The following is a 12,238-nucleotide window of genomic DNA, read 5'->3' as shown; positions in this document are numbered from 1 at the left end:
TGAGAGTTTCCCATCGAACAAGTTCACACCTTCTATGATATAATGCGGAAGCCTTCCCAATCTCAGACATCGCCTTAATACGTGTAAACAGAGCAAAAGTACAAACATAAGGTTGTGTTCGCACCACAGACAAGGATGTGTTCTTTCTAAGGTGAAAAACATTATAGTTTTACAATGAAAGCTTGTAATAGCATCCCCCACAATGTTAGCAAATAATGATTTTTTGATTAGTTTTAAAACAATGTAACATTTTATTTGAGTCATATTGAAGCTAAATGTCAACATCCGTTCTATGAGGTTTGGAGACAGTCGCCATTCTTCTCGCTTGTAATCACTGTCTGGATGTCCTGCTGGTACCAGGAAACACGGAGCTATCCGTGCAGCCTCGAGAAGCTGAACAGGTGGCCATTGTTTACCTCTACATCTGTCTATCCAGTGCTGTATTTCAGGAAGAGGTTTGCGTACATGACATGCATGTACAATATCCCAGTTAGGCGTAAAACTCACAGAAGGCCCATTTTTAGTAACCTCCCCTTGATCTCTATTTACATACTCGATTTCCTGTTTCCATCTTTCAGCGCTGAACAGTATTTGCCCAGAATCTTTCCTTACGAACAAGTCATCGGTCAGACTGGTCTCTGGTTCCGGTGTGTAGTCTTGGATGACTTGTAGCAAGTACTGTTGAGGTGGAGTGGTGTTGTCGTGGAGCATCAGAAGGTTAATCATCCCAGCCCTCCAGTCTTCCCAGATGGTCATGATATTGAATCTGTGGTTACTTTGTAGAAAATCAATATCAGACTGGAGACCGGGAGTTGTGGTCCCTTCCGACTGGCTCCCGAAATGAAAACACTCAAAGTTCTTTCCTTGTAGTTGCTCTAATATTTTCTCAATGATCTCCCTCCGCAAGTAAGTTCTCCTCCGCTCCAATACAGTTTTTTTCCCAGTTCCACTGTCGTCAAGTGCGTCAATCATGCGTATAGACAATTCTGTGAAATTCTCTGGAATCTAAATATGCATATATTATATTACTTTCAATTAGTTTTGATCATTTGTACGTATATATTGAGCATAGTTTTGCAATATTTTCTATACACATTGCGTATATTATTTGTTTAATTTTATATAAATTACTGAAAAGTAAGAAATGTACTTAATGTAAGAATATTAAATCGACAAACATGTATACGAGAACTGATAAATCCATACGCGCGCTGATAGATATAAATCAGATATGATTCAAAATCAATAGGTTGCAGTCTTATTTAAAATTGTGATTTGCTCCGTTTGATGAAAGAATATATTTCCAAATGAAGGATGTATGTGTTTTGAATGTTTTTTTAACCGAAATTGTGTCATTATGTAAATGTGGATGCCCATGCTGCCTGATTGTGAGTCGGAGACCGACCCGTTGGTTCACACGCCTGCCAGTCGTTGTTTCAGTTAGCCAGTCAGAAAGTATATCAGTCACTCCTTGTGTCTAGGCTGTCTATCTGTCTGTCTGTCTGTTCCGCTCTGCCTGTCCAAAGAAAGACTGACTTTCTTCTTCAACGATGCCTGTCTGTATTCTTAACTTCAGATTAGCCTATGCAGTCATCATAGGCTGATCAGGGACAACACTTTCCGCCGAAAGTGGATTTTTTTCTTAAGAGTATTCTTTTAAAAGAGAAAAACACTGAAATGCGGAAAGTGTCGTCCCTGATTACCCTGTGCGGACTTCACAGGACTGTGCGGAATACACAGGCCGGTACTGACTGGCTATTGTGGGACGATATTTGAGGCACATGCCTTAAGCCCCGTTTTCACAGAGCACGCCTCATGTATATATGTGGCTTTCTTGTCTGTCTATTTTTACATTTCTGTGTGGTCAACAATTTGTGTGTCTCTCAGTCAGTTTGCCAGTATCTCTGAGAACGTGTTCTGTATTCCTTATGTTCAGTATAAACTATCAATACAAACAACTAGTTTACAAACAAATGCTAATGATATACCTGCATGATTGATTGAAGGTTTTGATAACGCTTTTTGTTCGACGCTCTTCTGACACCAAAATCGCTTTCCTAATAAAAAACATGAACCATGATTAGCAAAAATTATATATTAGAAACTCTGTTTATACGATTCGAAATTTGAATGAAAATATAATTGCAAGTTAATATCAATTAAAAAAAAGGACACAACAGTTAATTACATGATCTACTTGATCAAAGTGAACTGCCTGTCATTGGCTTTTATGGATAATCATATCAAATATATATTTAAATCAGATTGTTGAAAATCACAATGCATTAATAACTTATGTTGTAGAATAAATACATAATTATTTAGTATTCAAGTGTTTCGCTTTTGTATTCATAAAAAGGAAATATTTAGAGGATAATACACGGCTGAGCCGGGGCGGGCAGAGATAATCGGCGCGCAGGGAGCATAACGGCCCGTATTAACGTCTATAATATATACCTAACTTTGTTTGGTTTATCTTTGTTTTGTTTTTTCTCTAAAACGTATTACAGAACCAGCTTTTTGTACTTTTATTTTCATTCAATTGATGATGCAATTTATGACGTATTTCTGTGACGTAATTTCTGTGACGAAACAACAGTTTTAGCTATTCGGACGTGGAAGGTTTATATAGAATATGTTGGAGCATCGAACGAAAACAAAAACGTATTTCGGATTGTGCATTTGTCGTGCACAATTGGAAGCCTTGATAAAATTATTGTAATCGCTCTGACAAGTAATTCAATTTTATAAATCGTGTTTGGTGACAGTGGGTAGCATTCGCTACAATCGTTTAAAGGGGCCTTTTACAGATTTTGGCATGTTTTGAAGTTATTCATTAAATTCTTTATATTGATAAATGTAATCATTGGGTCGTAAAAGCTCCAGTAAAAACTCAAGAATAAAATTTAAACAAGATGTGTTTGTGAAACACAATGTCCCCCTATATGATGTTTGACCTTGAAGGATGACCTTGACCTTGTGAAGGATGACCTTGACATTGACCTTTCACCACTCAAAATGTGCAGCTCCATGAGATACACATGCGTGCCAAATATCAAGTTGCTATCTTCAATATTGCAAAAGTTTTCATAAAATAAGTGATTTGGGCATCATATATTTGACCTCTGACCTTGAAGGATGACCTTGACCTTGACCTTTCACCACTCAAAATGTGCAGCTCCATGAGATGCACATGCATGCCGAATATCAAGTTGCTATCTTCAATATTGCAAAAGTATTTATAAAATAAGCGATTTGGGCCACATGTTTTTGACCTCTGACCTTGAAGAATGACCTTGACCTTGACCTTTCACCACTCAAAATGTGCAGCTCCATGAGATACACATGCATGACAAATATCAAGTTGCTATCTTAAATATTGCAAAAGTATTCATAAAATGAGCGATTTTGGCCACATATATTTGACCTCTGACCTTGAAGGATGACCTTGACCTTGAACTTTCACCACTCAAAATGTGCAGCTTCATGAGATACACATGCATGCCAAATATGAAGTTGATATCTTCAATATAACAAAAGTTATTGCAAAATGTCAAAGTTGGCGCAAACAGACCAACAGACAGACCAACAGACAGACAGGGCAAAAACAATATGTCCCCCACTACTATAGTGGGGGACATAAAAAGGAAAAAAACATTGCCTGGAGCAGGTTTTGAACCAGTGACCCCTGGAGTTCTGCCGAGGTCCTGAAGTACAAACGCTTTAGCCCTCTTGGCTATTCATCCGAGTATACATAGTAGTGTATTGTATACCTTATATACGCAATCTTCGTAGTTTCACAAAATTTAACGTCAATAACAGAACTCTGCAAATTATTCAATCGTTTCGCGTTGCAACGCTTTATAATTTTTAGGTTTTAAAATCGTCAAAAGATGCATTATAATGGCTATATTAGACCATGGTAAATGTTCAGTAATCAGGGTTCGACATTAACTTTTTTACAGCCAGACCATCGGACCAGCTCCTCTTAAAATGTACTAGCCCGAATCTGATGTCTAATAGACCATAAATGACATAGCAAATAAACAGAATTGTGTCGTGTAACTGTTTAATCAGGTTTTATCAGAAAATGATTAGTGAACACAAGAAAGTTATTTTGATGCACAGAGTAAAAAATAAAATAAAACTAATTAACAACATAAATTGTTTGTTGTAATTTCACTGTTTATCACCAGTTAAACAAATGATGTCTGTACAGCAGGTGACATTTATTAAACGTTATCAAATTCTGGCCTCCTTGACCACTGTGCTCCATGCTACCACAGCTCCAATGCCCTTTTCCATCATAATCTGTGTCAGTTTTACCATTGGATTCTTCTTTATTAACTTATTTGTCGGAAGAATATCCAATTTTGAACAAAGTCACTCTTTAAATTACATTCTCTCGTCTGCTTCGCCAAAATGTTTACATTGACGATACTGGTTTTCGATAGAAGTCGTAAAAACATGATGTAAAGTTCTACGACACTGCAGAAAATCATTAACTATTTCAGTGCTGGAACCGAATTTTGAAGGTCTTTGCAAACAGTTTGGATCCAGATGAGACGCCACAGAACGTGGCGTCTCATCTGGATCCAAACTGTTTGCTATTCTGATAGTATTCTTTGAAAAAAATTGAAGAAAATGCTAATTTTAGAAATTCAGCAGACAACATTTTAGCAGACTACAAATTTCCCAGCATGCAAATTGTTAATATTCATGAAAACTTTACCAATGGAAACAAGCCATTTCTGCGGGAAGCTCTCCTTCGCGTCTAAAAATAGCGATGAATCATGTGAATGCTCCGCGTTTATTTATATACGCTAGTTTTGTTCTGATGTAAATAATGGATACAATAATTATTTTACACGTTAAGGGAAAAAGGTTTTCGGTTAGTTATAGTTATATGAATCAGTATAGATTTTGTATGTACGACCAGTCGGACAAGCTAGCCCACAGTTTTACTAGCCCGACCACCGATCTTACTAGACAATGTCTGTCGGACGTGCCTTAGTGTCGAACCCTGGTAATACTGTTTCCTTACACATATCATAACTAAAACGAAAATGTGCGAATCTGAAACAACTTTTTTTAATTTTGTCAATTTACAAAAACGTGAAAAGATCCCTTTACAAAAACATGATTCAAAATAAATATAGATAAACGGATAGAATAAAAAAACGGATTGCACATCGTTGTCATTTAATTATTATGAGCATCGGATTACAGTTGTCATAGAGATTATTGTGTCTTTTATTTTTAAAATTTTGCTGTTTGTGAATCCTGTTAAAGCTTAAATAAAGGCATCAATCTAGTGTGAAGCACAGCTTTAGTTTTAATCGATATTTGTATTATCCTAATTGTGTGCTACCTGTCATTTAATAATAAAATAATGATTGATTATTTCATTGATTTGTGGCTAAGGCTGAATGTGGACGCCTTTTTTTTCCAGTTTAACGTCACACGCACATATTCTGAGGGCCGATTATAAATAATCGACCCTAGGGCCCAATATTTATAATGACCCTGCAACGGTGATGAGGGTATGACAAACTGTACAAATTTGTTACTATATATAGTAAGGTATATATTATATACATATTTCGTTTTCTTTGGAACAAATGACACTCGAGCGTGGTTTATTGTGGCAAGTATATTTGTTGATGCTCCACTGAGAAGGATGTAGTGGTTATTTAACAAAATATGAAATGTGAACCATTGGTTTTTACGGCAATCATTAACATGTAACGCTAAAACAATTTTCTGAAATGTATCGTATAACATAATCAGTTTATGCTATCTATGTTTCAGTGACTCAATACAATCACAGCATTTCCAAATGACCTTATATTTAGACAAACACGGCAGAGCTAAGCCGGGCATGATCTTTCATATAACATATTATACTTTCTGTTCTTAACTTTAATTATCACTGAGCTAGCTTTTCGTAAATGTATTAACATTAATTTTAAAACGCAGTTTATTATGTTTCTCGTTTGAAGTAATTTCTGTGACGAAACGCAACAATTTAAGCTACTATAAGTATTGTGTAAGTTATAATGTTACAAAAACATGCTAACATAACATATAGGATTCTTTTAAAGCACAAACCTTGTTCTGCATCCTTTATTCTCTTGGCGCGGCTTCCATATCCACTGAAAGTGTCCACATCTTGCAAAACGCAACCTGTACTTCTTCAAACTCGTGTAACCTGAACGAATCAAGAATTAATCATTATTAACATCCGATCTGCGATACTAGTACGATGCTTCAAATGTTAAAATATTAGGAACATACCCCAATCAAATAAGAAACAATCTAACTCAGAGTAATATATCTATTTAACTTCAAAGCTCGCAATAAATCGCATCACGGAACATTTCTCATTTTGCACGTGCATAAGGCTGCACATCACACTTTGTAGCAACCAATTCGAGTTGGCCCCGGTCAAATTTGTAAATTAAGAGAACATTGCTTAAGTAAGCACTGTTTGAGTGTCATAATAATAATGAATGTCAGGCTTGAGTCGTGGTGATTTTTCTTTGATGTTTGTAAATTACCAAAACATTGGTATTGTAACTAAAGGTCACAATATACTAAAAGATTTCCTACACAAATTCAATGTGAAAGCAATAACTTTAACAAAAAATAAAGTCAAACTTTTGCGCATAGACATCCCCATAACCATACCTTTTCTTAAAGAGCATTCAAAGCCGCAATGATATAAACAATAAAAAAGGGGGGTCATACGTTATGCAAGAAAGAACTCGACGCGAATCAGCGGTCACTGTTTTATGGCCATCTATTTACCGCATTCGTACCAGTTGAGAAGGGTTTCCTGCCATCTGTCAAAGTCTCATGTAGTCTCCAACCTTCAAGCAAAAGAGTGAATTTCTGTTTAACATCAATGTTTTCCCTACCACATGCACAAAGAAACATTCTAAAATAAAGCCATGGCAAGTGCCCCTACAGAGAATTGTGTCTTCTTATAAATGATGTTCATGTTTTAAGAGAGTATAGCATTGCACTCCAAAATATTTTAGTATATTTTAACCTAAAGCTGAATACAGGAAGTAGAATTAAAGCAATTCGAAAACAGGTGTAATGCTGGCTCCGGACAGTATTTCTGTTGAAAATTTGGCTATGGACATTTAACTATTACACAAAATCCAACCCTTTGACCCCCAATTTTCTCCATAGCTGTTTAGTACTTGGTAAGTTACCTATGTAAAAAACATTGTTTTCAGGCACCTTGCGTCTGACGGAAAGTGGAAGTTTATATTAGAAACAGGCTTAAAAAGGCTGGGAAACACACATAATTTTGATGATATTGTTTGAATTAATTAATACTAAATCATTTTTCCTCAACTCATTTGATTTAATGTTCTTGATTTTTCAGAAGGCACAACCTCAACCATTCTGGAAATGTGCTAGGTTTATTTTCTTATTTGCAAGGTGACCAGTTTTCAGCAATTGCTTCACTCCTGCTTGTGAACGAGATTGGCCGAGACTTAAACACTGTATATTGCCACCTTAGGGAAACATTATTTATTCCGTATTCTGCTTTCAAGGGGCTATGCCATTTAAAAGTGTACCCAAGTAACAAATTCTTTGAAAAAAAAACTGTTTTGGGTGAAAGTACGAAATAAACTTATACAACTCGCTATATATAACACACAGTTTTTTCCATTCTAAGGTAGAAATCAAATGATAATATGCGGCTTGTTTGTTTGACCCATTTTGTGTTAACATGTTTACATCGTGCTGTTATTCAATATCTACATAAGTGTGACATGGTCAATAACCAAGCATGATAGCGCAGTTTGTTAAAGTGGTGTCAACTGTCATATTTTGAATTGCAGCTTAGGCATGTTTGTGTGTGATACTAACTTTTTGTATTGTCTGATTAATTACCAACTTGTTTCTGACAAATAATCATTGTTTAACTTTATAAGTTATGTTTTATTAAAGTTAATTTATATAAAAATGTATAATTTGGAAACCCAGTTTTCCCTGCCATAGTCCCTTTAACTAACACTAATGCGTTGATTTGTTCGGAAACAATACATATTTAATACATTTTATTCCGTTTGCTTAAAGATATTTAAGATACTGCATAATTGAACGTCAGCTGATAAATGCGCGCCGATTTTAACAAAGGTTAAACAACATTCCATCTCAGATAAGTGGCAACACTGTTGAAGCGGAAGCGGTGTTCGTGATCAATATCTTAGCCATCATATTGTGTTAGTACTGTTGCTGAACCCGTCGTGGTTAGTTCATTGTTTACAATATCTACCATGTACATTGAATTTGCGATTAAATAAAGAACATTCCTGACTTATCGACACACACATGAATGGTCATAATTATAGAAGCTTTTGCATTGTATATGATAAAAAATATGCTTTATTGCAGCATAATTGTTATATCCTGGCCTTTATTTTTAGATCTTATATTAGAAACAAGTGGGTCAAACGTTCAAGGTTACTTTACTGCCCCAATTATTAGGCCGGATTTTAATTGAACAGAAGACAACGGATCATTCAGCCGGATTTAATTTGACAGCAAGATAACGGATCAAACCCGTAAAACTGAAATTACACAATACAAAAAACTTACAAAATGCATGACAAAATAATCCGTAAAATAACAGCGTTACACAGCTATTAAAAATGTAATCTTAGGCCTTTAGCATTATACAAGTATTGCATAGATGTACATAAGATTTTACTGTCCATCAGTTGAGTTATTCAAATAATTACAACCAAATAACAGCATATCACATCAATGATGCAATAACTACATTTAAATTTTAACTAATTTACTTACACAACGGTGAAACCAATTAGATTTGACTAGATATCGAGGTATGCATGGCGTTGTAGATGGCTGTAAAATGATACAAACCATTGGTAAATAAAAAAGGAACTGGATCCTATCGTGTATTACACATATGACGAGTTACATAATATTCAAGCGGAGAGTTTACATTGAACAAATGGAACGAATCGTAAGAGTACGAACGAACAAAAAATCTTATCAGCAAAATAGTAAGAAAATCGCTGAACAGTCTAATAAAAATAGTTTGTATACTAATCAAATACATAAAAATGTAGCAAAATATGCTCTTTCTATGTGTTGACCTGGACAATGAAGCTTGCAAAGGGTTTTTTTTAATTTAAGAAAAACGTGACCAAACGATTTCTTGTAAAAATTATAGCGTTGTAAAAATCGGTCAGGTTACATACAACTAATAATCAAGCTAAGGGACAACACAGTTACTCACCTGCGACCTGAATATACTGAACTGTTTTTGCATTTTAAAACTCGGTATGATGATTTGACAAACAATTTGGCGTCTAGATTTTTCCCATATTTTTATGGCGGCTTATGTTTGATAAATATATAAATAAATATGGTTTTTAAAATACTCACGTAAAACATTTCAAACTCGCCGGAGACATATTAGGGAAACATTTAATTATCTCACCAATTTGTTTACGGTGTTCAATAAATATGGCATCTGGTGTTAACAAACTTTTAATAATTTGAACTATTCAATTAGTGTTTACCCCATAAAACCCAGTTTATAAATTTGGTCGATATATTTATTTCGACATTTGTCATCTGCGCAATAAATGTGACCCCTAAAATGTTCACAATGTTTCCCTATAGCAATTTAAGAAAAACTGCCCCACCTCCTGGCAGCCACGGTTTTCAACGGACCAGAACACGTTTTGAAATCGGCCCTGATATCATTGTGACGATTGTTATGGGATATTATCTCTTTTAAATTGAGTTATAAATGTAACATCTAGAGCGGTCAGAAGGTTTCACTATTTGATAAAAATTGCCCCGCCAACTTTTCAACGGACCTGAACAATTTTAGAACTTGATCGGTATATAATTTGGACAAATGTTCTGACAAAAAAAATGTGGCATGCAAAGTGTTCACGAGGGGTTTCTTTCAGTTTAACAAATGACATAGTTTTTGTACTTACGCAATTAATTTTCTTACTCGTTCGCTGTATTACTAGAAGACATGTTTGATCGATTTCATTAAGATTGTGAAAAAGTGTTGCCTCTAGTGTGACATAAATATAAATTATGGCGACGCACGGACAAATGAAAAAATACTATCACAAAAAGTCTTAACGTTGTGCTCAGGTAAGCTAAAGACAAGTAACTAATAGACCAGTTGATTGGTATTGCTATTTTTAGCCATCATTCATGCTCACTGGTTGGAAAAAACACTGGTAAGAGTAACTTAAAATATTTGCATACAGGACAAGTGGTTTTAGTCAATAAATCGATAAGATGTCCACAAAAAATCACTAAGACACCTTAATTTTAATGTATGATGTAAAAAGGTAATGCAACAATTGATGAGCACTTATTTAGGACAAACTATTTGGGATGCGTAGCAATGCCGTTGTAGATGTAGTTGTTTATTAAATGTAAACTTTTGGTTTACTTTTGGTTTCGTTTTTTAATTCTAAAAATGGTGCAGTGCCTTATAGATTTTTATATTGTTATTGATGATGACATAGCGGGAAATACATTTAAGATGTCAAAATGATACAATTTATTTTAAAAAGTAACGCTCAATTATGTGACTAAAAAGTAAAGTCTTCGCATAGATTTAAAATAAAAGTAGCATTTTCAATTGCATAAAATACATAATTTACCAATGATGCGTTAGGTATCGAGTTGATTCTACACGTTATGACGTTATGACATCATTAAACACGCCACCAGTTATAAGCCCGGATTTCGGGCTGATAAAAAACCTTGAAAAACAAACGCAACAATTGATGAGAAGAAGATACATATCAATTTGAATGCCAAAAACAGAGTAGTATTTACATGATAAGTAATGATTGACATGATAAGTTATCAATCAGTTTGAATCCAAAATATGAGTAGAATTTACATGATAAGTAATGATTGACATGATAAGTAATGATTGACATGATAAGTAATGATTGACATGATCATTTATCAATCAGTTTGAATCCAAAATCTGAGTAGAATTCACATGATAAGTAATGAAGGACATGATAAGTAATGATTGACATGATAAGTAATGATTGAAATGATAAGTAATGATTGACATGATAAGCAATGATTGACATGATAAGGAATGATTGACATGATGCGTTATGATTGACATGCTCAGTAATGATTGACATGATAAGTAATGGTTGACATGATGAGTAATGATTGACATGATAAGTAATGATTGATATAGTGAGTAATACTTGACATAATACGTAATTATTGACATGATACGTAATAATTGACATGATAAGTAATGATTGATATAATAAGTAATGATTGACACGACAAGTAATGATTGACATGCTAAGTTATTTAACAGTCTAAATGCAAAAAGGCATATTGAATTATTGCAAATCAAATCAAAACAGTATGTGTATGTAGAAATTGTAGGCAAATCATAAGTAATGTATATTATTATAAATAGAAATCCTCATAACTGCCACAACACCCATTATTTCATTACCAATTATTTGAATGTTTTATTAATTGTTGAGAAGTCTCAAATGTTATCGCACTGTTCATATGTTCGAATGCAACACAACGAATACAATTTACAATTATAGCTTGAACACGGTCGAATACTTCAAATGTAACTGCACATATTACAAATGATATTTTAGCAAAAGATCAAACAATCCTTAATAAACATGTTTTATAAAAACCAGAAGTAATACAAATAATAACTCACTTCTTCGTTCGAATTTATGTGTTGTGACCATCCGTTGAAATCGAAAGTAAGTTGATATGAATTGAACAATGATTTCCAATGACGCATTTAAAATCGAAAGTAAGTCGATATTGAACTTGCGGGGATTTCCATTGACACATAATTGTTTGGGTTGTTCCGACTTATTCATCGATTCTTTATTTTTCGTGTAATTATTCAGATTAAAATGACGAGTAGTTCTTGTCCTGTTAAATAACTCGTGTTTGTTTATACAAATTAATGTTGACAACATTTTAAGTCTCGTGTGAAATCGAAAGTAGGTTGATATGAATTTCACGGGGATTTCCGCTTGTTAGGGAATTCTGTACACAACGGCTCATTTATCACTTAGTGACGTCACGGTATGTCTACAATAGTTGTTTGACGCATTGCGATTCGCACACGATATAAATAAACAAGAAAAGCGCATACATTATGATTAAAGAAGCAAAATCAGACACTGTATAC

At 34.4% G+C, this 12,238-nt stretch overlaps 1 protein-coding gene and 1 long non-coding RNA gene across 2 annotated transcripts in view; both read right to left on the bottom strand.

Annotated features, from left to right (window-relative positions):
• Positions 1–12,238, bottom strand: part of LOC127850624 (uncharacterized) — a 346,937-nt gene that overhangs the window by 1,245 nt on the left and 333,454 nt on the right. The gene's annotated exons all lie outside the window — the stretch shown is intronic.
• On the bottom strand, positions 1,061–10,679 carry LOC127850636 (uncharacterized). Its single transcript, XR_008035386.1, has 4 exons — positions 8,833–10,679; positions 6,822–6,872; positions 6,112–6,211; positions 1,061–2,057 (listed from the first exon to the last, which is right to left on the bottom strand). It is a non-coding gene; the product is annotated as an uncharacterized LOC127850636 (long non-coding RNA).

The sequence above is a fragment of the Dreissena polymorpha genome, chromosome 11 (genome assembly GCF_020536995.1).
Source record: "Dreissena polymorpha isolate Duluth1 chromosome 11, UMN_Dpol_1.0, whole genome shotgun sequence".
Taxonomy (NCBI): Eukaryota; Metazoa; Mollusca; class Bivalvia; order Myida; family Dreissenidae; genus Dreissena; species Dreissena polymorpha.
This window is presented reverse-complemented; position numbering and strand designations above follow the sequence as displayed.